The following is a 26,702-nucleotide window of genomic DNA, read 5'->3' as shown; positions in this document are numbered from 1 at the left end:
TTTTACACGATCTGGTGCACACACAGTATGAATGAGGTCATTATACTTCTGGGAACATTAAGATAAGATAAGAATGTCATTATTTGTATTATTATTTTATTATTTATTTAATATATATATATATATACATACGTATATTATACGTTTTTATTCCTGTTATATAAGAACAGAGAATTCAAGAATTCACACCATTATTCATATATGTGAGAATGCGTCAGTGGTGTGTACTTTTAGCATGTGCAAACTTTCACAAGCTGTGTACAGCACGCGACAGCCCCCTTGGTGCACAGTGAGCAGTGTGCCGGCGGCAACGAGGACTCGAAGGTGACAAGAGGTATTGATAAAACCATTCGTCACCCTGCGAACATTTCAGGGAGCAAAAATGGCTGCTGACTTCTCTTCAAGGATGCAGGATGAAAGAGTCGCCACCTTAATGTTGCTGTCAGTCCACGGTGTCTGGGAGAGGTCAGGGTTAGTGTGCATCACTCTCGAGTCTGACCGAGCTGCACAGGGGTCACTCTGAGGCTGTGAACCCGGACGTCCAGGCAGCGCAGTCTTTTCTCCTCATGATTGAGTCTCAGCTCAAGAGAACTTGTGAGATAAGGAGGAGATAGGCGGCACAGTGATGATATCTTACTGAGCAGAGAAAAATAAAAGGGAAGCTGCAGTGTTGGATATGCTAAAATTAAGTGTCTGCTAAGATTGAGTGTGTGAATTAATTTGTCTGGCTTTCAAGTCCTTTGGATGGGCACGATCCAGATGGAAACTACGGGCTGATTTACAAAATCAATAGCTGTGGTTTTACGGTGAGAGAAGTATAACATCACCATAGTGTGTCAGTGAGTTAAAAGAGCAGAACTGGAACACTACACCTCTGTTTTCCTGCTCTGAACATATGAGTGACATTAAGATCGGCTCAGTGTTGAAATATTCAAGGACACATGCTTGTAATGTCTCCTTGATTGATGTGTCAGTATAAGAGTGTCAACATCAGTGGAGACTGAAGGTCAGCAGCACAGAGCCTCAGCCAGGAGAAGGTGACAGCATGAAAAGCAATAAGTCGAATCAAATGTCAAATAAAATGTGTTGCTTGCATTTTACAATGGTAACTGAGGACTACTTTGACCTGCAGGTAGTGGAACACATCATTACTAAGAAAAAATCTTTTATCTTAATTCATGTGAACAGCAACTTGTGCGGTGGCTGTTCTAAACATGCCTACTTGGCCTGTGCTGGTTGCAGCTTTCTTTATGAAATTGTAAAAGTGATGGGCAGTCATTGAACCACAGCAAGTGAAGAGAACCCTGAAGGCTGCAACCCCACTGCTGCACAAAGAGCTGTTCACCTGTTTATTCAAAGTTTGTTGATATTGTCCAAATTCAACATGCGTTCCCTCAAACTTTTAATAATACATGTGCCAAGTGTGGAGCTGATAAGATGTACGGTTCTCGAGACATACGAGCTACAGACAGATGGACAGAGAATTCTGAATTATACAGTAATGTGTGAATCTGTTTGATTAATATTTAGTATATAAGGAAATTAAAATGATATAAAAACAATCTTCATTTTTGATATGATGGCCTGGATGTCCGTGGTATGTGTGTGTGTGTTGTGTGTTTGACTCTGCAAGTCACTACAGAGACACTAATAAATAGAATACAGTAGTTTGACCAATTATTTTTAATGGAGTGTGGAATTTGTATAAAAAAAAATATTTTCAAAGCATCAATCATCATCTTTTTCTTTCTGATCAGATTCACCCAAGAAAATATTATCACACCTGTTGCATAATCTTTTCATCACTGACTAATGTATATTTTTATGACCTCTTGATATAGACTATAATTGTATTCATTGGCGGTGCCAAGTCATCATGCTTAGAGATGGTAAAAGTCTGCGTGGATGGGGGGGCTATTGTAGGATGTTGCACAAAACACAACACGCTTGCTGAGGAAGCTGTTTATATGATCCATCAGTCTAATGATTTCTCAGTCTTAATTGTCACCTCATATCTCAGAATGTTAGGTGACAGTGTGAGTGTTGTGAAAAAGGTATTTCAAGGATAAAGCACAGCTGAAAACTGAATGAAGCTCTGTGATGCCATGGATTAAAGAGTTGAGTCTGAGGCTGCAGATTAATTAACGTGTGAGTCCTGCTGCCTTCATGTGGCTGCATGGATCTAATGACCTGAGGGAAGGTTGTGTCCTGCAGTGTAGGCAGGCAGCTGTGAACAATACTGTTTGTCTTGTTCAAGCTCATTGTGTACTTAGAAAAATAAAGCTTAGAAAACAATGAGTTGCTATATGTACCTTTAGTGATGCTAGTAATCTATAAAAACTACTGAAAAGACAGGGGCACAGTGCCCCCTATGGCTTTACCCCTGGATCCTCCCCTGGATCCTCCCCTGATCAAACACAATTTAATTACATTGGGATTACTGTTGATCCTCTCTCTCTCTTTCTCTCTCTAGACACACACACACACACACACACACACACACACACACACACACACACACACACACACATACATACACAGGAGGTGTGGTCAATTTACAGAACTACAAAGTCACCAACATCTAACACTCAATTCTCTGCACCTTATCACAATTTATGATGCATTAGACCAGGTTAAAAAAGACAGTGTAACCCTCATCATGAAGTCTAATATAGTTTTATGAGAGAGAGAGAGAGAGGGAGAGAGAGGCAGTGTGCAGGTCTTCTCAGGTTATGGTAATTGATTAACGCTTCTTTTTGTGGGTCAGGTGTTGCGGATTGACTTTACTAATGGGTCGGGTGGGTGCAGATATCAAAACACCCTGACCAGCACATTACAGCCTGTTAGCATTTGCATCCCACAACTGTCAAGAGTAGTAATTCACAAGAATATTAATATATTATACTAGTATATTAAGATATTAATGTGTAATACAATATTAATTAATTATTAATTTCCCATTGTCATACATCCTGTCACCAAACATCAACTGGTGATTATACTCTAAATGATATTAATTAAAATATGGACTAATTAAATAGATGCATGTCTCCACTGTTATAGAGAGAATGGACAGTGATACTCATCTTAAATAGCATTATCACTTTCTGCAGCTGTAAAGGAACACAGGATATTAAACTATCTCTGTCTGTCCTTGTTTTTTAATCCATCACATTATTTCATAAATAAATAATTCCGAAATTAAAGTGAAGAACCGTGGAGCTCAGATTCAGAAAACAGAGGGTCTCCGTGCAAAGAAGCATCTTTAAATCACCTTTTTTAAGTGAATACACAAACGTAGGTTTGTGACACTAACATTTCTCATAAATGTGTTGCTAAACATATGAATTCATTCAATTGAACAAATTCAATATAATTTCCATGAAGAAGCCCACTGGGACAGATAGAAAGGGAGGATAAAATATGAGAAACACCACATGAAAAGGAGCTTTGAAGTAAGTGAATCACAAAAGCAACTATTCATGTGAGTCATACCAAATAAGTTGGATGCCATTAGGATTTTAAAGAGGTCTGACAATCATCACTTTTATATGTGAGTTTTCAAAGCAACAGGATGGAGTTAACGTAAAGAGCCTAATGTGCAGCAGCATAAAAAGAGGAAAACTCCACAGTGATTTATTGTGGCAAGTATAATGGACGCAAAGATTATGACAACATATGGCCGACACAGACAAACAGTAGAATCAGTGTAGAGGAACAGTGTTTGCGAGTAAAAGCTCCCTGACACCGCGACATTGGCTCACACTGAAACAGTGAAGCAGACGTGTAGTGGAAGTTACACGCATGAGCTACAGCAGGGCTGTTCACACCAGAGGCGTAGTTCTGTGAGCAGGCCAGCAGCCCTCTTTGGAAAAAAAGAAGAAAAAAACAATCGCCTGACACAAGGGTGAAAATATACTTCTTACAATGTGAGCAGAGGTGAGCAGAAACACTGCTGTGAGTCATAAAGTTCTTATTTTTCCACTTCGATAACTTTATATTGTCCTTTTCTTTCCATTTTCTCCCCGCAGACTTTCTCCGACATCCCAGTAACTGCACGTTGCTTCTCTTTCAGGCCTGTGCTGTGATTGGGTGAAGTTGATAACACAGAGTCTCCCTCTCTGTCCGTTTCGATCAATCAAATAAAGTCCGCGCACCAAATTCCTCAGTAACAAAGCTGCGATTCATTTGTAGTTGTAGTTGTAGCTAATTTTTTCACTCGACAATGTGTATGTGTGAATCTGCACCACATCTGGATGACTACAGCATATATCTGAAACATGCAGTACAGTAACAGAACTTCAATTCATAACTTAAAACTCAAAGCTATGGCCTCACCAATAAATCAACTCAGACTGTTTTCTACTGTCTCACAAAATCACTGTACACAACATAAAAGCAGAAAATAGTTTTTAATAGAAGGTGTTTTGTTCTGCTGAGTTTATGTGTGAGAGCGTCCACAGCGTATTTCCACCTGTTGATCATTGTTGTGGATGTGTAATCATGTGGTTATTCATCTTGAGGGATTCATTAGAATTAATAATTGCTGTGTCTGATCGTAAAACAGCCGAAGGGAGTGAAGACCAAGTGCACCCCAAAATATGTGTTAAATATATTAATTCTCAATAGTTTGGGTTTCTTAAAGGGATCCTGAAGAAGCAGGAGGTGGAAAAAAAGATGCTGTTTATTAACAAAATGTACTACAGAGGAAGGCAAAATAAACCTGTGGGATATCCAACAAAACGAAATCACGCTAATGCAAAAAAAAACAAGCAGAAAGATAACTGAAGAAACTGCAGTCAACATTATGAATAAAAGATTAAGTCTGGATTCTGGGTTACTGCTGACCTCATAATATATATATATATATATATATATATATATATATATATATATATATATATAAACATAAATACTTAAATCAAATGTAACAGCCAGACTAAAATCTAATCTAATGCAGTGCAATCCTTTCTTAAAGACCTGATCATGCAAACATGTTGTCACTCTCCCTGACTGACCTTCTGACCTGACCCCACATCACAAACTCTTTAAAATGATCTGATCCACAATCAAAGGTCAAATAATAATCAAATGACCATAAACCTTTAATAAAGGTAGATGGGGCCTTTTCACAGTGAAATGTCTTCGACTCCTCTCACTGCACAAAAATATAGACAAACTAGAATAGCATGCTGATTAAAAAAAAAAAAAATCAAGATCCATGTATTTTTGTCTGAAAAAACAGCATCGCAGTATTAAAGAAAGTGAAAAAACTTCCCTGGATTCATCCCCTGATCAGGATCCAAGCCAAAGTTTAATGAGTTCTCTCCTGACCCATATCACATACTTCCACTAAAGAATCCTGCTGACTAATAGTCAAACAAATGCAGATGAGAACATGCTGCCATGTTGATCTTCTACCATCATCTGAAGCCAGAGTCTGCGCAGAATTGATCAGGGAGAGGAGCCGCAGTATCGAGATCCACTGAGGTAGTGGTTACCCTTTTTTATACTTAGTGAGGTGATGCTGCTGATTTGCACATGCTAATTGCACAATTTAAAAGATAATTCTCAATGGCAGAAGGATTAAATGGCTAAAGTATTTGTAGTAGCAGTTCATTCTTTCATCCATTTTTTTACTTTCCCCAATTCTTTTTTTTTTTTTTTTTAAATAACACCGGGCTGAAGGGTAATCCCAACATACACGGACCGATGACAGAGAAACCTGTTGGTGATTTATAGTTTCCAATCCGCTTGAATTAGACACCTTTGGACTGTGGCGTGTTCCCACATTTTAGGAAATGTACCAGCAGTAGTTTGCTGAGATAATGAGGATGATTTATTTTGGCTGAAGAGGTCCGTTCTCAGAGAAAACGCTGCATGGAAAACACAGGTGTATCCACATCGGAATAGTTCATTTCTTATCTGTGGCTCTCAATGAACGGTAACCTCGAAAATGGCTGAATTTAATAATTTGGTTAAAGTATTTTGTACTTACCTCAGGGGCCATAAATAAGGTTTGGATTTGGAGTCGCATAAGTGTCTTTTTATGTCTTTCTTTTAATCTGAAAGCATAATATTGACTGCAGGAGTCCTTTTCAAGAAGAAGAATCTGGTTTCAGTTCATTCAGCTCTTACCTGCCAATTCAATCACAGTTCCAAGGGGTTCTGATCATCCTCATGTTAACAACCAATCCACTGTAACTCAGGCCCTGAAAAGACAAGAGGAAAAATGTAAGATCGCTTTAAAATAGATAACACATTTACAGTGATGCAGTTTGTAGGGCACTTTCTGTTTCTCTGTAGAGTACAGCGCATAAATAATGCACTGTTTTGGAAAGATTATGATGTATCTACTCATCTACCGAAAATGCAATCTTTAAACCCCCAGGACAAAGTACATCTAATTCAAAATTCTCTTTACTGTTTCTAAATAATCATTGAGTCATCCTGTTAGTTTTCCTTTCAACCACTTCCTCAGCACTCTGCTGATGCTGATATTTTTGGGCCTTTGAGAACCTCTATCTAACAAGAGGAGCTTTACAGTTTGCTACTGTAAGTCGGAAGAGCTAATTCCCCGGGGACAAGGGGACAGCCGAAGCCATAAAGCATCACCAACATGTGCACATACGTAGAGTGTGCACACAGATACGTGCACGCACAAGACAGACGATGGCCCCTGCTGAATAAATTATGGGAACAAAAGCAAATGGAGATAAAGCTCTCCATCTCGCCTGCCATCCATTAGTGCAGTGCAGCAACTGCGAGTGCAAATAAGTGTGTGTTTGATCCAGTGGAACATGGTTGTGTGGGCCGATCCTGATCCCAGACTTTGTTTTAAGATAACGGCTTGGACGTCTCTGTTTCCACATTGAGCTTGCATTACATCCACATGACCAGCGGCTAATGGCCGTAAATACTGCAAACATATCTCTGCTGATCTAATGTGCATCTGATGACAAATGGAGTAGAGTAAAAGAGAATTTGGTAGAAAGGGCTTAGAGGAAGGTTGTCTTTGAAACAGCCAAAAAAACAACCCAGAGACAATTCTCATGTCAATTGAGAAAAGTTCCTGTCAAGGCAACTGAGACCTCACAGTTAATAATTGCCTGCCTGACAATATTTTTATGTTTTCAGGAAAAGTGTTTCTGCTGAGGTCGGGTCAAGTCTTAAAAGACTCATGTCTCACACCCTGGGGACAACGCTGTTAATATTCTCTTTTTTATTTTTGTCAATAAATCCCATTAACAAAACAGAACCAGCACTGTATTAATCTGTGCCTCATTAATTCCTAACACTTCCAGCATTTTTATGCATGAAGCCTGAGCCCCATGTGTTCCTACCAAGGATGTAAATCTTTAAAGAATAGATTACTAATACTGAATATATTTGTATTTTTTTAAACAAATATTAAATGTTTTATGTCAAACAGTCGAGGACGATATAGGGAAATAGAGAGTAAATAGGAGAGTATAAGGACAATGCATCAGAGTTTCACCCAAAATAAACTCCAGGGCCCACATTAATCTAAGTGAGGGAACATGTCACCCTGTGCAACAGTGAGGCTCAGTGACAATGTTGTTTTTTTTTAGTTCTTGGAAAACAATGGAGCTCTGTGGAATAAGCCATTATCGGGCTGTGGATACACACGCAACATTTGTTACGAGATTGTTCAAGTGTTTTCAGGTGAATCGGTGACTGGACCGACTTCAGTTTAAGTCTCAAGTCTACAGCTCTAGTCCATATAATGGTAAAAGTTTTTGTAAATGTTTCAAAGCTGTTGAGTTAAATCTGAATACTTGGACATGGTGAGCGCGGGATGCAAGTGACATAATCAAAAGCTGAGGAACGCTCCTCCTCTTGAGTTGGCTAAGAATTACAAATTGTACCTGCAAAGCATGATGGATATTGGTTTTGCAGGTATAATCCTTAGGATTGTTGTTATCATCAACAAGATCAATTATCAAATTATCTAAGTGCACACACACACACACACACACACACACACTTATAAAACAATACATTGTTGATGCTGCTAATATAATTTTCCATGAGTTCCACCAACATAAGACTTTTATAAACCTGCCACTCTCTGCCACTGTTACCAAGGGAAGTCACACCCAATGCAGACAGACAGCAGATTAATCCTCGCTGTCCTGTGTGTGGGCCAGGATGCAATTCAGAAAAACACAAACTTCACAAACATCAGGTTTTAGCAATTGACATAACTTACAGAGGAATCACCGGATTTTACGTCACAGTGAGTGCATTTCCAGAAACATTTTACTGTCACCTTGTGATTTGCATAGACCGCAGGGCAGCATTTATTATCTTATTGCATCTTCAACATCAGTCAGACGAATAAACTTCGACTCGTATCTCCGGGAGTCTGAAGGACATCAAAGATCTACTCAGCCATTTTTTACCTCTCTTTTTATCTTACTCAGAGATAAAGTCCTGCTCTGAAAGAGTAGGCGTCCAACAAATCAAGACTGTATGTCAACGCCCCTGCTCCAGATCGCGGCACATTTTGACCTCGCGGGTCACACTACATCACCGGCTGGAAATGACCAGAAATGCATGTCAGGCTGAATCAATTGGATGCACGGCCGCTCGTTCAATCTTGGGTAGGGATGGTCAGCGTGGTTTGCAGTGTGGTGAGAAGAGGCTCCCACAGGAGCAGTAAGTGCTGAAATCAGCTCAGCTGCGCCTGCCATTTGTCATTATCTAATAGTAAATCCATCTCTGTAGAGGGCCCTCACCAGGCCACATCACTGAGTGACCAGACGCTACAAGGAAAAGAAGGACAGATAGATAGATAGATAGATAGATAGATAGATAGATAGTCAGATAGATAGATAGATAGATAGATAGACAGATAGATCTGAGGCAGAGAGATTATATCAAGAGGTTTTTTTCAAAAACTAAAAACTAAAATCTCTATTGTTTCCTTTGACATGATGCAAATGCAAACAGGGATTCAAAGCCATATTAAAACAATCGAAAGAAGACAAGATAAAACAAATTAACAGACTCTAAAGTAGGAATTAAGATGGAATACAATTATCTGGAACAAAGAATGCAGTTTTGTAATTCTCTCAATTACATGATCTGTGACTTAATTAAATTTAATATGATTTTAATTAATACACGTCTCAACCATGTACTCCGTTTGTCGTGTGACAATATGAGAGCTTACAGGCTTTTGTGGCATATTCTGTTTATCTCTTTGTGCTTGTGTGTGTAATTATAACTGGAATGCATGTATAATAAATTGACTGTCAATAATAAACTACCACCGACGACAAGACTTTCTTGAAATATACAGATATGCTGCCGTAATGTCAGTAGCCAGTGATTCACAGGCAGCAGACATTTTTGCCAGATTTTCCTTTTTTTGGGGGGGAATTGGCAAACTGGCGTAAGATGAAGTCTGTTCATTTTAATAGGATAGCTACATGTGCTCCTTTTCAGACTGACACAAAACACGGCTGTCTACAAGTCCCACAGAATTGAAAGGGCTGTAGGTCTGAAGGATAACAGCAAAACATAATAGAATACAGACTACAGCGTGTATAGGCCCGTGCTCTACATATTATCCTTGCCACACAATTGTTGTCAACACATTTGTTTAAAAGAAAGGTTTTTGCAGACGTCGTCCAGCACAACAGTTTTAAAATTCTGCTGCACCAAAGGGATGCTGCTGGGAATCTCTCTGCAGAGTGGAATTAGTGCAATCAGGGGAGATATGGAATTAATATGTCTGATTAAGAGCCTGACTGAATTAGCATTTGGAGTCCAAAGAGAATTCGAGCAGGAGGAGGAGGGATGAGATATGTTACGAGGAGAGGAAGAAAAGGCTGAGGGATGGCACGGTGGAGGGAAAACAAAGAGGAGAAGAGGAGAAAAGGTGGATTGACCGAATAGTTTTATTGCTTTGGCTCTTTCCCTCGGTCTCGTCATGTTGCCTTGATTAATTACCTCTGACAAGGAAATCTTCCTTCAACTCATCTGCTTGCGAAATGGATTCACAGTCACCCTCCTGTCGTTGGTTTTCACCGACATACATTGTCAGCTGTCAGTGATGGTAATTGGTTTGGCCCCATCAAAAAAATTTGAGCGAGTCTTTGAAGACATTGTGATCTGTTTTGGCGAGGCCCCTGTTATTAGGGATGAGCAAAATGCATGGAGATGTTTATAGTCGGGGAAGAATGCGATGAGGATGACATGAGGAGGGACATATTCAGAGGGAGGTAAATAGGGACACATGGCCCACACTCAGAAGGCAGGGGGAAACGTCAGGCGAAAGGTAGTTTGAGGAAAAGCAGGAGAGATGAAAGACGCCGATGCATGGTTCTCGCCAGAAAACCGGAGAGAAGTAAATTGCTAATATGAAATCTTTCCCCTGAAATGTGTGGCTCTCATATGAAAGGCTGACAGAAGCCCCTGAAGAGAAATGCATGAAAATGGATGCCATGCTAACACAGGGTTATACAGGACGCGTAACACACTAAGCCAATCAGCATGTCATGCAAATTAATTGAGATTTTACAATAGGAAGCAAACTACAATTGACTGCTTCAAGTTCTTGTTAATTATTAAGTTCCAGAGAAAAAGACATCTCCTGGAAAACAGAGAATTACACAATATTTAGTAAGGTAAGAGGACCGGGCAGAGAGTACGATGGAGTCGGGAGAAGGACAAAAGAAGGTAGAGAAAAGGTAAAGAGGAACATAGAACTCTTCAGACAAATGAGTATATGAGGATAAATGAGGATAGTTCTCTTTAGATTATAATTCATCTCATTGTGTGATGGCTCATGGTGAGTCGCTGTGTGTTATTGTCCAGAATCAGCTGAAGTGGAAGAACCTGCCCCCCACTCTGCCCATGATTGGTTCGCCCTGATATTCCCTCCATCACCATTCAAGCCGACACCTCCGTCATCTCTTTTTTTCTAAAGATGCTATTAAAAGAAAACAGAAATCACTAAAACTAACAGACTAAAAATCTGGATCAGAATTGAATGTTGACGCAGTGAGCTTGCGGAGATTAAGCTGTTTCAGGTCAAGCTTTGTCGGTTCAGTTTGATTTTTTGCTGTCGACAATGACGACCCTTGATTGATCATTTGGCCTGATATGTGAATGGCTAACTGCAGTGAGAGTTAATAAACAGCAGATATTCATGTTCTCCATTGGATGATTTAGGTTGATTGTGATAACCCCTCTTGACCTTTTGCAAAGCACTAATGTTAGGTCAAAATTAGCTTTAGATATTCATGTTACACATCACAATCCTATTATTTCTTATCACCCTATGACCTTTCCTCTAGTGTCAATGTCCGTCTAAACTGTCTCAGAGAACATGTCCAAAATGGAGGATGAGATTTTTTAATCTTGGGTAAATACTGAGTTTTTTTTAATCTGGTGCTGAATCTCTATTTGGAGTGAAGATATTGAAATGAATTATCCTCTGGTATAATTTACTTTGGATGTCTGTGATACTAGAGCATGAGTCGTGTTCTCTGGTGTTTTCTCTGCTTGGGTAAATAAAGCTCAACAGCAAAATATCACCACTTGCAAAAGGGTAATATTAAATCCTCCTGAACTTACTGCAAAACCATTACTTTAGATGTTTGCACTCCCAGAAAGATACACCCTTTTGATTTTAGACTCCATGGCCTCCTCAGCCATACCTAACCCTAATACCATAACTAACCCTAACTCTAACCCACCATACCTTGCCTAACCCTAAAAACATACTTAACTCCATACCTCACCCTAATACCATGACTAACCCTAACTCTGCACATGTGCTAAGTTAATATATGAGGAATGTTTCAATTAATGTTGCTACAGTTAAAAAACTCTAGATTTCAAGAAGATGGAATTGATTTTTAATGTTCCCATGAAGTTTTCAGTCACTGTACCCTTTAAGTTAACATTCCGTTTCTTTTCTCAGTTTATTACTTCAAAATATCATAGTGTAACATAACATTCTCTAGAGACAGCTGCAGGGTTAGAGACTTTAGTGTTTGATTTACATGTGCATGCTCATTTGTGTCACTGTCTACACAGTATGCATACATACTTGCAACACATGTAAAGATTTATTCGACAAATCAAATTGTTCAGTCTGTCTGGGAGATCCCAGTACACAAGCCACTATAACAAACTCATAGTGCATGGAAGTCTGTTTACAAACACTGAGACAATTCTGCACCCAGTTCTCTGTAAATGCACGCAGACGAGTTTCACTGCGATGTGCAAAATCACACAAAAGACTTTTCATCAGGCTACAGCGACGAAGAGAGCGAGCATATAGGACAGTATCTACCCCGCTCCCTGTTGGACTCAACTCTTGGGATCCTAAGCGGATTTAGCGCACGATATCAGTGCTGAGCAGAGCTTTCATTACAGGTATCAGGAGTTGAAGCTGATAGCGGAGTTGACAAAGGGAATGCTGACATATAACCAGCAGAAGGAGGTAAAATGAAGGCCAGATTATAAAGCTGGACATTATCATGCTAAATACGGACAGTGGGTGATAGAGAAATAGGATACAAGCGTCACTGCATTTTATGTCTTAATGTGTCTGTCCAGAACCAAGACATTTGCAAGTGTAAAACATTTGTATCTGATGTCTGAATAGTTTATATTATTAACATGTGAACTGTCAGAGTGTGACATTGACTGTTTTGTGCCAGCAAGTGCTGAATTATAAAGAATTATTTGTGTTAGAAGTGCAAAGTGGACAAACAAACACAGACACATGCACACAAGGGACATCCTCTCCTCTGCCCTCTGCTCTGCTTCTTGTGTGTAAGCCCAGGAGAGGGATCAGATAGCAGGGAGCACTCGTCATGCACAATCGGCCATGAGTCCCGCTCTTGACGAGGCCATCGGTCTTACAGTGTTTTTCAGGGCAATCTTGTGCCGGACTAGCCTTTAGCTTCAGTGTCTGCCAGCACCGGCTGCTATGCTCTGCCAGCCATGCTTGCACAAGGAGCAAATGCATGAAGAGATAAGTAAATGTCCTTTATTCCATGTACAAAGTAGTAGAGTGACAAAAGCTGATAACACAGGCTTGTAGCAGACAGGACTCAGAGGGGGGGTGGTAGAGAGATGCATCTAATACTTCAGTGTGAAGTAAGTCATCACAAAGAAGAGAATGGCACTCAATACAGCGCAGGCATCCCCTCAGTCCCCTAGATATAGCCTGAATTTTTCCTGGGAAGTCTAAAAATCTGCGTCCTGAAAGTGACAGAAATGTCTTGGAATCACCCCTTTGTCCAGATCCTGGAACAAATTCAATGGGTTCTTTTCTGACCCATGTCCCACCAAGTTTCAAGAAACAACAGAAACAACTGGACAAAAAAAAACAAGCAGCTCTGAAAACATAACCTCCTTGGCGGAGTGATGAAAGTGTTTCAGTGGGAAACAAAAAAAGACAAAATCGACTATTTTTCAACAAAACTAAAAAAGTTACATTTGGGTTGTTGAACAAACATTTGCAATAACTTTGCTCTGTAGTCGTACATCATACTTACAGTAAGTACACATCTATATAATGCATTTGTAGTGAATTCATATTTGAAGTTTGGTTTCATCTTCCTTCAACATGTGGTGGTCATCTGCATCTATAGCACATATAGAGAGTGTTCATGTGACACTTTATGAAGAAAGATTGAGTTAAAGAGTGGAGACAGAGTGATAACTACATGAAAAGTGAACACTGCTCTTGGGAAAGCTCCCTTTTCTCTCATAGGAGAGGGAGGCCGTCTGAAGAGGTTATTTATTTTTCATCTGGAGATGGAAACTTAAGAGCGGTGCAGAGAGCCCCAGTGGAATTACTGACTGGAGATGTACCCTCCTGGGGCTACTGTCTCTCTCTTCTCCCCCTTTCTCCCACTCCCGCTCACTTTCCATCTCCCACCGTTCTGATCTTCACCAGAGAGCTGCCACCGTCTCTCAGGGAGAAGGAGGAAGACGAATAGAAAAAGAGGAGCTGCTCATTCTCAATGCCATCTTTGCCTGCCTCACAGTCAAACTCTATTCATCCCACATCCCTGTGGTCTGCAGAGCTCTGCCTGGCTTTGCTCAGCCGTATCTGCACCACACAAGCTGAGCCGAGTTGTTCTTCAGACTCCTCCCAGGCTTGTCTGTCTCTACGTGGGAAGCATAGCTTCTTATCCCAGCCCTCCTCATTAACAGCATTCCCATCACACTGCAGTCATTAAAAGAGCCACTTGTCCTCCCCCATCCCCTCTGGTGTTTTCCTTTCATCATTCAATTTCTCGATTCGGATGAACCTGTGGTGTGAATGCATTGGCTGACACCTTTACTCCACCAGGACCAGAGTGAATTATTGTGAGGCAGAGAAGTGGGGCTACATAAGCTTTGTAAAGCTGCCTCTCTGTGGCATGTTCCAGGTATTCCGCTGTTGTCATGGGAGCTCATGAAAGGCTGCCTTTCTGCTCCCTATTTCTCTTAATGAACAAAGGTGTCAAAAGCATCCTTACTTCCAGGTCATTTGGGAGGTTCCCCATAGCTGCGAAAAGTCAAAATGCTAAAAATAAGAGTGCTGCGGAAAGTATGCAAGGGAGCTCATACTTTCCGACCAATGTGAGGCAATCCGCTTCCCCTTTGTACCATCTAGGGAGGGATCCAGGCTTCGTATCAGCACAGTCTTTCAGCAAGCACATAATTAGGATAACATGGTTGCTACAGTAAGATGTTCCTCAGCAGCAGAGCTCTCGTGCCAAGAATTCTCACCTGGCGAGAGCCTGTTACCCCCAAAAGTTTGACATTTCCACATTATTTAACCTACATTCTGAGTGCCGAGCTACAGCACAAACCCGCTCAGCTAGCCACTTTTATCTGTTGGATGAAAACAGGACGAGGAATGATGAACCATCACATGCTTTGACAGAGGAGAGGGGAACTAATGTGGGTCCTGCTGCAAAAGTGTAGCAGGGTTTGTGTAGAGACACACTGGTCATTATTCCTCAAATAGAAACAAGCCTAGCCTCTGCTAATCTCCCTCACAACAGTAATGAGAAAATGGACTCTGCTTTCGCTGCTTTTCAAAGCCACAAGCTAACAATGGATATAGAAGAAATCAAATTTCCACCCCCCCATCCGCCACATGATAACGTCCTTATTTCCTTCCTCTTTTCCTTTTGCCCATTCCTCCCTTACCCTCTCTCCCTTCCCTCTATCTTCTCTGGTACTCCATCCCCCCGCCTATAGTTAACTTCATTGGTTGGAGAGGGAAAAATGCTGAGGATGCAGGACCTGGAAGAAACCAGCATCAATTAGATTCGTAAGTGCACTTTATTTTTTGTCCCCACCATGCCAAATTAAATTACACTATAAATAAATAAAAAAAGCAGCAATGGAAAAGCAATGAACTTTAAGTATCAAAGCTGAACCTCAGCACGGGTCACTGCTCCCGACACCCCGTTCACCGTGTGCTCTCGCGCTGCACGTGTGCCGGCTTTGATCGGCTCAGAGATGCAAATGTCACAAATTAGTATGAGGTCTAATGATCAGACTGACTCACTCAGATATCCCAGTTTAGTACATACTCGGATAACAGCAAGAGTCTAAATTTATCCCCATCGCTTCTGGTTTTTCAAGTCATACATGTAAGAAATTGTCGTATTAAATCAAGCGATATATTAACGAGTTTAAAAATAAATTGAGCAATTATCTCACATAACATTTGACGACGAAGCTGGCCACATGTGTTAAAACGTCCTTTTCTTGTTGCTTTCTCTCGGTCTTGTGTTCTTTTTCCAACTAGGTTAGGGTACACATTGTATGTAACAGAAGAGATCAAACTGCTTTGATAATTCAGCTGAGAACACAAGAGACACAGTGGGAAACAAATTAAACATGATAACTAAGACTATGCTTCCCCCCATGTGGATTGGATGGATGGGGTAACACGTGTGTCTGAGAGCGAGCAGGAAAAAACAGCGAGAGGAGAGAAAGCGCCAGACAGCAGCTGCGATTCCCCTCTATTTCTTTTTTGGGACAACTGCCAGGTCAGATGGCATGGCACGATGTGACCTGTGTAAAATGTTACTACCGTTTGCCAGTGTTTTATCTACTTTTATTTTAAGTACACGGCATAAAGTCTGACCTATACTGAGAAATGTGTGGAGGATCAGGATGGAACGCCCGTAGCAATCTTTCATTAAAATCCACTCGTCTTTCCTGCTACAGTAAATTGTCAATAGAGAGCTGAGAAAACGTCTCATGACTAAAAAAAGACTGTTTTTGTTATTACGACGTGTTAAGTCAAACAAAGTTATTGGATTTTTTTTATCCTCCTTTTCTCAAAGCATGATGTTTTGCTTGAGCACAGTTCCACTAAATCTAGGCTTTATCATAGAAATCTGTGATCTTCTTTCATGTATTTTGTTGTTGCTGATCTGATAACAAGATTGCACACAGATTATCGAGGTGCACACACTCATCCAGGATTCTAGATGCCCAATGATTACACTTATTTGGCTTCATCAATGTGGAGCACGGGGAAATTTAAGGACATCAAGAAAAAAAAGAGTGAGATGATGTTTACATATACTGAGTGGATATAGACACTCGTTAAGTCGATAACACCATATAATGTTTTATAGTTAAGAAATTGTAGCATGTGTGCTGAGTTTGACCATTATGTTTCTCTTGGCAGAATGAATATGACTGACTGGTGAAATTATTCAATCAGAACTGAAGGACATTAAGGCCACTGAGGTATATGGTTGTGTGAGCAATCACTCAAACAGCCTATTTGTGTTTTTTATAATAACCTTGTAGAAGCTGGCACACTGACAAGCTTTTCATTGCATTTGATCGATGTAACTGCACCAAATTCAGAAAAGGCACATTTTCTTTTTGCATGAGGGTAAAATTGAACACCAACATTTTTATCCCTTGATACCGGAGTGACACCGCTGGTCATTTATTCGGTTATATTTATTATACAGTTGAGTGTACAAAAAAATGTGTTTTCATAAGTTTGTAGTTTCCATTAACCAGGCAGATACAGAGCCATGTGTCAAAGTTAATTTAAGTGAGAACCTAATGGGACTGTTCACATTGAGTTGTCAAATATAATATAATAAAACATGGGTCAAGAATGAGGGTCAACACCTATTTTGTCTTTTAGAATGAACATTGGAACAGATGAGTCACCAAAAATAAGAACGAGCCACATAACTACCCTTACTGTCACATTAATCTTTGTGTTCTTAAGTAACTTATAGACAAAAAGCTCTGAACAACATGTAAATTGAAAATATATAACTTTCCAATGTAGTTGGTGTGTATGGGCAAATGATAAAATTCATTGAAGAAGTACAAAAACTGACTCAGTAACGTTAGTAACACAAAGTATCTATCACAAGTTGTGATAACATTATTATAGTTAACAACCAGTAGCTACTGGTCACACTGGACAACACAGACTCAGAGGGAGTTCATTCATTGTGTATTAATAACGTATTAATAATAGAAACCTATCATTCACGCCCTGTGTCTTTATTATGGAGGTTTTACCTTCATCACCTGGTCTGGGGACAATATCAGCTGCTACTTCTCAGCGTGCACCTGCTAGTTTCTGTGTTTGAAATCAGATTTGAATTGGTTTTCATCAGACCGGTTGTGACTGCATAGGAACTCCAGCTAAACAGCACCAGTTTCATAGGCACTGAGATCAGCTCAGAGAGAAGCGTGTTGCCACAGAAGCTCGAAGCCACCAAGGAAACAATTTCAATGAGCAGGAAGTGAATCAACACGTGCAGCACCTCCCCTTCCACACTCTCACACACATGCACCACCTCTGATCTCCTCGTCGAAATAGGCCTGTTATACAATTGAATTATGGTGAATCATTATTCGTTGGTGGCGTCTCCTGGCAGTTTACATAACTGGGATTTAATAATAGAACAATTGCGCGGATGTTCTCCCACAATACTACTGGTGCTCCCTGTCCATGAAAGGGTACTAAGGTTTGCAGCTCTATTTTGAGAATGAGTCCAGCAGAGAGAGAGAGAGAGAGAGAAAGGCAGAAATGTCTCGATTGCCTGTGCATTTAATTCGGCATCAACAAAGCTTGGATCAAAACAGCAGAGTGCACTGCTTTGTTTCAGATTTGCACACAAGACAGTCCGCTGTTTCCGTTTGAAATGGAACACATATCCCATTACAGATGATGCCAGAGCACTCAGTGCTACAAGCTGTACACGGCACTCAGAACTGTGCAGCAAAGCATCGTCAGAGACTGTGACTTCCACCAGCGATGATTTTTTACCTAGTGGGCACGTAAAGAGACTCAAGAGACACATGTAACTGTGTGACAGGTTTAGAAATGGACCGAGGGGCAGAATAGATTTCAGTGTGATTTAGTGTGAACAGATGTTGCAGCGCTCAAACTATAGACATTTCTTGATATTTCTCCAGATGACACAAAATATACCTCAATATCTACGTTTAATTTCTGGAATTTTGCAACACTAAACCTTTTAATTGCTGACAAACTGGTGGCGGACAAACTACAGAGCTTCAGCTGGAGACGAACAAAAGCCTGACTGAGGGACACAGCTGGAGATCCTGGGAGTGTGTGTGTGTGTGTGTGAAAGAAAGAAAGAGAGGGAGAGAGACTCCATGTTAGCAGTCACATCACATCACAGTTTGCAACCACATTGATTAAGAAACTCACCATGCAGACTAATTTGGACATGGAGCAGACTAAACGATCACTGGTGACCACTGATTTCATGTGAAGACTTTAATGACATTACAAAACTCATTTTCCCCCAGTTTTTTTTCCTATGCAGCTTTTCCTTATTTAATTCATGTCCTGCATGTGTATGCACTGGTGAATAATGCATACCGCATGCTTGTGTGATTATTTGTATGCAGACATGTAATCAGTTCCTTTAAAGTTGTGTGCTGGTGGGTATATATCTGCGTGGTTATAGTAGGGGGAACTGCATGTCAGTTTGTGGTATGTGCTGTATGTGTGGGGGGGTTTTATTTATCTCTCTCTATTTGAGGATGCGGCCTTTGAGAGACTCAAAGCAAAATCTATTGTAAACCCAGCGCTACTGAGGGACTGCGAGAGGCGAAGCCATCCATCAGAGGTGGACATATCCCCCATATGCAAACAAATGAATTAGAGCACTCGTCTCCCACTGGGCCCCGCAACACCGCAGAGCAAAACAGGGTGCAAGGATGTTAGGAGAGGTGAAGGAACGCCATAAAATAGGGTGAAGATTAGAAAACCCTCTGGCGGCACTGAAATGAAAGGACAGGCAAACATAAGGATAAATGAGGTATAAGGTCAAGTGAATTGGTTCTGTGATAATGAGACAGGGCCGAGACGCAGCGTTAGGATTCTACACCTCCTCTAAAGTGTGTGGCAATGAAGACGGTGTGGTGGTATGATCTGTGGTTATCCTTTAAAGGGTCTGTAATCACTGGAAGTGGGTGCACAAGAACCCAACTGTGTTTGTGTGTGTGTGTGTGTGTGTATGTCTGTGTGTGTCGTCTTTTTTGTGGCACTGTGGTGCTCGTCCTCGAGGAATGATTAACCCAGAAGAGCTTAATATAGAAAGAACAGGAAAAAAAATAGATGGGAGAGGTGGATGAGTAAAAAGAGATAGAGATAGAGAGAGAGAGAGAAGAGGGCAAAGAGGACATTATTGTATTCCATGGAGAGTCCAGTCTTTACCTCTGCACATCAAACCATGTTCACCACCGTTTAGCAATCTGTCTGCTAATTTATCATGCACTGTAATCAGTAAGAGGAGTGTGTGTGTGTGTGTGTGTGTGTTTGGTGGCAGTGGTCACATTAGATGTGTTGGGGAACAGGTACACACTGACAATAAAAGGTACAGACCTCATCTTGTTTTGCTGCTGCAGTGTTCTGTGCATTTTCTACTGATTCCCTAAATACAGTGTCTACAGATGTCACTTGACTTGGCTGCGCTGCATGAGGCTGTGCTGTTCTTCTATTAACTGTCTCGTGTGGATGACTCACTCTGGGATAAACGAGTCTGTTGTGAGCTTGTTAGCCTCAGAAATCTGAGAAACCAACAATGGATAGTGTATGTCCTGATTCCGGCTAAGTTTATAATGGAGTTGGTGAAAACGGGTGCAGGATTCATTAGTCTGATAATGATCTCCAGAGTGGCGATATCACAGCAACTGGAGATGGATTGACTTGCATCGCCACTGGGGAGAGCAATCATGTCTGCTGCTATTCTGGCTAATTGTGACACGGTGGCAGTGGCAGCAGGGGTGGGCTGGGTTAGCATCCGACACAGAACACCAGCCAAGCCTTCAAGCTCACATGCAGCCATCAGCGCTAATCTCCCGCTATGTGCTAACAATAGCGCTGATGTGTTCGCTTTCTGGAGGAGCTTTGCTCACCCCGAGCCTGCCATGTTTGTGCGATGGCCCAGCAGCCAGCCGTCTTTAGCGTCCCCATTACTGAGGGAACAGTGGAGCTGAAATCAGCCGGGGTATTGTGGCGTCCTCTGGAATGGCTTATGTGATTGAAGGCACACAGGTTACCGGATTCAGCATCACACGGGCAGGGAAATGAGGAGGATGTGGATACACAGTTCTCTAAACCAATTAATTGGCATTATGCTCATTGAGATTAGTGAAAGAGAAGAAATGTGACGCAGGATGGAGGGAGGGAGAGAGGAAGATACAGTACGTAGTGTTTAACAGAGGCGAGAGGATGAGAGAGTTTTGGGAGGGAGAAGCGACCTTGGTGGTGAGAGAATAATGGGAATGCATTTTGGAACAATAAGTACTAACAGTGAAATTCAAACTTGAATACTTTGAACTGAAGAGACACATTTGAAGTATTTGAGCATCCACCTCTGCATTAATAATAAATATTTATATATTCGCTCCACTCCTTCATCCCCAGCAATAAAGTCTGTACAGTACTGATTACAACTAAGAAGCTCCTCTAGAGTATCATGGGCTGATAGAGCCTTGCAAAGGGCACATTTACTGAGAGCTGCTCTGGAGATATATGGAGATTAATTTTTTTAGAACCTGTATATCTCAGGGGTTGCTCAGGAGTCAATGCATGTGTATAAAATCCTCCCACTGACCATACACGCATATGTGAATGCATATGTGCACAAATAATTATGTCTTTTACAATTATCTTGGTCTAAACATCATTGTTTTTATTTGAGCACTCAGGTGATCATATCATTTAATGAGTGTTATTTTGTAGGTATACATTTATAATAACATTAATTAGTATTGCCTTCTCTTTTGCTGTACATTATTTATCTTGTCACTTTCTATGTTTTTTTTTCCAACTGTGAAAATAAAAGTAAAATCAAAAAATATCAAGTCAGTATTGCTCAGTGTTTATGATTTTGGATTTTAAAAAAGAAAAAGAAAAAAAATCTGACTATTATAAACTGATCATGTGATGATTTTCAGTGACCACACTGTGTTTCTTGCTGTCAGAGGATACTGATTACCACAATATACATTTTGGTACGATTGGGCTGTAATGTGTATTTTAAACACATACAATCATATGAATTTAATGGTACAAGTAAAACACTGGAAATTAATTTATACCTCTATTAATGGTATACGTCATTTATTTTGAAGTTGTTTACAGCCGTTTATAAACTCATTAATAGGATAAGAAATGTGTATGAATTAATAACAACCCACTGCATCTCATCCACATGATATCTCTCTTTCCTCAGACATAAACTCCTACATCCTGTATTTCCGTATTAATGTACGTGGTCTAGCACATTTTGTAAGGTCTTTAAATCCTGTAACAGCCCCTGGGCAACATGGCAAATTACATTGGACCTCAGCTGCACTGAAAAGAGGGAGGGCTCCCCCCACGGTATGTCAAAGCAAAATCCTCCATTTTAACACACTCCCTCAAGCTTTCTTTATTTGTCTGTCTGTATTTTTCTCTCTGCTGCAACTTCAGGTGATTCAAAAAGCTGCATATTTATCATCCAGCATTCAAGACATGGTAAAAAGAAAAACTTCCAAAATGATAGTTCACTGCAAAGTCCAGATACAGGATTGTGCCAGACACTTTCCTGATCATCTAGTGAGCGAGAGTGGGGACGGTTTCTAAATTCTGCTAAACTGAACGACAGCCAAAGACACAGTTAAAGTAAGAATGACTGCAATGTCACCCCGGCAGGTTAGAGAGGCATCTGGCAAGTGGACATCAACTTGCTGTCTGAGTTCACAAGCAGGTCTGACACACCAAAGACCACAGCGGCCACAGTCAACACAGCGGACATTCGGAGTGCGCAGCGGTCTTATTGGCCCGTTACCCATTTTCAAGGTGAGCGAAACATTAAACTAAATGGGTGGTGCATTTCAGGAGCAAATAAAATTAATAATAATGTGCCCGTAGGAAGTTCTATTCATGCATTTATTCAGTGCCAAAGCACAATATGCTGACCCGCTTTCACAAAGTTTTATAAGGGTGCATTGCACCTTCAGAAGAAATTAAAGGAACCTTCAAGGTTCTTTTGGAACTTTCTTTTTTCGTCTTTACCTGAGCGGAGTGATCAGATGAAATTATGCTTATTACAGATAACATTTAAATCATAATATTTAGTTCACAAACTCCTCTGACTCACAGATCATTGCAAGTTGACATGCTATGCTGTTATATAGATAACTAACTGGTCAGCTTGGGACCAGCATATGTCAATAATGTTCCATGCCATAGCTCCAGGATCTTTCCAGATCAAAACAATGTCGTCATCCAAGACTGAAAATAAAGTTTTATTATTATTTATTAACTACAGTTAAATAACGATCTTCCCTCAAGGGTAAAACTTAACTGTTTTATGCGCGGCACCGAATGTCAATAAACTTTAGCTAAGATATTTCTATGAAACTGACAGTTCCATTCACTGCCTTAATGACTCCTTTCTATGTGTCATATTACAGTTGCCATGACGATTATGGTTGGAATTACCCCTCGCCAAACAACTCAACAAAATCTTAATATTTACTAACAAAGAAATAAAAAAACAACAAACCCTGTGACTGACAAATGAATATGCAATTGCGAACATAAAACATACATCTTTTCAACGATGTATGCTGGACTTTCTCATTGAAGCGTACAAAACAATGCCGCTCTTGTTAGTATGTTCCACCGCTGCTCCGTCAATTAATTTGGATTAGGGTCCACTTCACAGAGGCAGCGATCACATGCAGACAATGCTTTGATGTTGGAACAAATGAGTACAAAAATGGCAGAAGAGTCTTATGAAGATTTGTCCTCCTGTTTCAACACAGAGAAAACTAAATTCCCCTCTGAGTCAGTGAATCTCTCTTTCCCCCCTCACAATGATGAAATCCTCCATTGTCACGTTAAATGAGAGGGTTGGTGAGTCCTAGCTTTCTGGGGTGGAAGAAAAAAAAAACCCTCCTCTTCCTGCCCCTCGTTTGCCCAGTCATCTATTTTGCATTTTTGACATTTATGGCTGTGCTTCCTGCAATTGCGGTGTAATTTATATGACTTATACAGCTCATTTATAGATTGATAGCTGCCATTCTTAACTGGCTATAATGAATGCCTCATCACGGCAGAAAAGTTACTGTGCTGGATCTGATGTTATGCCAGAGACTTCACAGAGCCTCTTTCATTCTTCATTAAAATCTAATTTGCGTTTGGGAGACAGAAGCCAGCGTAACATCCCCTGTCGTTGTGTGCGTCGTAATACTCTGTACAAGGAAACATAAATTGCCATTAAGGTTCATCTTTGGAAACCGAACGCTGAAATTAGACAAAAGAAAAGAAGACTTTCAATTAGAGTCACGTAAAAAGTGCAGAGCAGGGCGGAGTTTGTGGTTGATTGTCCTCAATACCCGCAGCGATAAGGAAATGGTGAGACAGCGGTTCAGGACATATGCATTCTGTGATCAGGATGCAACAGCCATTTGTCCTACAAAAGCCCTTGTCCTGTCTTATCAGTCAACCAGCCATGCTCATTGTGATCTTGTCCAGAGTACAATGGGTAGAACTTGTTCCTTTCTCTACTTCCTCAATGTAGTGGTTTATCCCTCTTAGCCGTAAGGCGCACCTCACATTCATATGACCTCTTTTAACCACAAAATGCCACGTTCCAATTCAAGTGTCGCTAAAAAAGAAAAAGCACAGCAGAATTGTGCCTTAGAGCAGAGAAATATGTGTTGGTGACGGCCAGGGACACGGTGGGCCCTTCACTGAATAGAGAAACACCCAGAGATTAAGTTAATGAATACAGAAAGAATTGGACTCACTTTTATGCTCCGATTAGTGTTATGTAAATGCAGAGCGCACCGGTGGGGCAGGGAAGAGGAAGGATTGCATGCCAGTGACTGTAGGGGTCCCACCTGTTTCATCAGGCACAGAGGACCCTTTTCACCTGCCTATACCTCCCTAAACACGCTCACATCTCCCAGAGGTCTCGGCAAAAACAGCTTTTTGTGGATTTGCTTTGATTGAACAAGTCTGTTTCTCCCCCTGTCTCTTTTCCTGCAAATTGTGACACAATGAGAGCCGGTTACCCCACAACTCTCATCTGCAGATTAGATGCAGATTTGAATCAACATGCACCTTTTCATATCAATGACATCAGGGGAAAGGGGGGAAACCAAATTATAGAAACATGGTTCCGAGCATTGCAACCACTTTTCAGGAACATAAAAGAATAAATTGAAGAGGAGCCGTACACAGTGATCAACCTTTGTTCGCTGCGCCCACGCACGCATCCGCATCTACACACAAACTATACTGGTCTCGCACACACACTCATAAACCTCTGCACTGTGCCGTCCCAGAGAGAAAAGACAATCCTCACACCTCATGAATATTACAATGAGCTGGATCTGGGTCATTAATATGACACAGTCATTACACTGGAGCCCAATTAGCAGTCAACATAGAGCCCGGAATGTTTCTCCGTTACTATACATAATCACTATATCACTGCAACCGACTCGAGAGCAGGGAAGGATCAAACCGCACGATCACAAACAAGAAATATCAAGGACTCTTCTACGGATGAGGAGGTCACGGCTGCTTGAGAGTAATCACTCCACACCATTTATAACTAGTGTACCTGAGCACCTGACTGAAAATCCTGTGATCCAGTAATATGAGATGTTAGTGAACAGATTTCTTCATCTGGTACATTAAAACGAATCTATATATATCATTGAAAATCGATCCACCTTAAATGTTATTACCTTAAATATTAGGGTACGTAAGCGACTGGACTTTCTTGTGTTTCATCCGAGAGGCTGCTTAAGCTCCGGCTTGAAGGAAGTTTCAGATATTAAAATGATAAAGGTTAAAAAAAGGATCAGACATTTTCGATGTAAGAAATTCCTCCACCTTTTTTCCAAAGGCTCATGGACCAGATCCAGCCCTCCTCTGCACAGTCACAAAAATAAAGGAGTCAATATTTGAGCAGAAGATCCTTCACCTGCTCCACACGACCAAGTATCACTGCTGGGTTTGGCTGCGTCAGGCCCCTTCTACGTCATGAGCACCAGCTTTGTTCCACCTGTGTGTCCAACATGGATTCTGAAAACATTCCCAAATATACAAAGCACTTCATCTTTAAATAAATCAGCTCGTTTGTTTTGAGGATTTTGCCCGTAGAGTGTTTGTTCTCTGGAAAATTCTTAAAAAATGGTGATTGTTATTTTGGAAACTATCGAACAATATAACCTCACTGACAGATTGACAAAGACAAGGCTTGCAGAGCAGGTTAAGACAGACACAACCCAAACAAAGATTCTAATCAAAATGTATCTGAGCACAGATTCTTGTTCTCAAAAAAGAAGCACAACTGAATTTTCAATCCTAATATATTATAACACTGTCCTGCTTACATAGCTTTTGCAGCGCATACATTTGATTTGACACAATACACTTTCCCATAAGAACATACTGTATCTGTCTCTGGTTAAATTATGTTAATGTATTCACTAAAAGGAAATTAAATATGACAAGGCCTGGAATGTTGTGTGACTATTCTCTCTACTCAGTGACAGACGGGCTGCAGCCAAACGCTGAGGAGTCTGGCACAGGCTGCAGGAGACTAGCCACTGGGCTGAATGTGCACACACACACACACACACACACACACACATGCACACGCGTTTCCCTCTTCCCATCAAGCATGACTGGCTACGTCTCTCTACTGCCTCTCTTGACTACTTCTATTCATCAATTTCATTTTGTGTCTTCATTCATGAGAAATATTACCTGCTGACTCACGTCAGTAAATTAGAACTTCCAGCAGTCACTTAGGCCTCTATCGAGGCAGCCTCATTATGAGCCGAGGCGGTTTTAACATGAGCCCTTAAAACTTTAAAACAGAATCAACAGGAAATTAAGCTTTTCTTCATCTCCTCTCGACAAGCTGTGTGTTTGGAAACAAGTAGGGGTTTCATTACATGAAGTGGCATCTGTTCAGGATTAATTCTCATTTGTGTATGAGGGAGATTACCCATTAACCAGCCATGCATCAGCAACTCTCTCAATTCCTTTTCTGAGTCTGCTCGTTTTCGAAGCTCAAAGCATTTCTTTTCTCACTCATGCATGCACTGGAGGTCGGACTGACAGCCGCTGTCACAAGGCCTTGACCTGAGCAGTGAAACAG

The 26,702-nt window shown here is 40.8% G+C and overlaps 1 protein-coding gene across 3 annotated transcripts in view; it reads right to left on the bottom strand.

The window, feature by feature from the left end:
• The window catches only part of lrrc4ca (leucine rich repeat containing 4C, genome duplicate a), a 175,052-nt gene that overhangs the window by 13,746 nt on the left and 134,604 nt on the right, over positions 1-26,702 (bottom strand). For all 3 annotated transcript variants that reach the window (XM_069528791.1, XM_069528792.1, XM_020078755.2), the window contains one exon: positions 6,139-6,212. The gene's annotated coding sequence lies outside the window, so the exon portion shown is untranslated. The remainder of the gene's footprint in view (positions 1-6,138; positions 6,213-26,702) is intronic.

This window comes from Paralichthys olivaceus, chromosome 7 (assembly GCF_024713975.1).
Source record: "Paralichthys olivaceus isolate ysfri-2021 chromosome 7, ASM2471397v2, whole genome shotgun sequence".
In the NCBI taxonomy this organism is placed as follows: domain Eukaryota; kingdom Metazoa; phylum Chordata; class Actinopteri; order Pleuronectiformes; family Paralichthyidae; genus Paralichthys; species Paralichthys olivaceus.
Note: the sequence above shows the minus strand (reverse complement) of the source record. Positions and strands in the feature narration are given on the sequence as shown.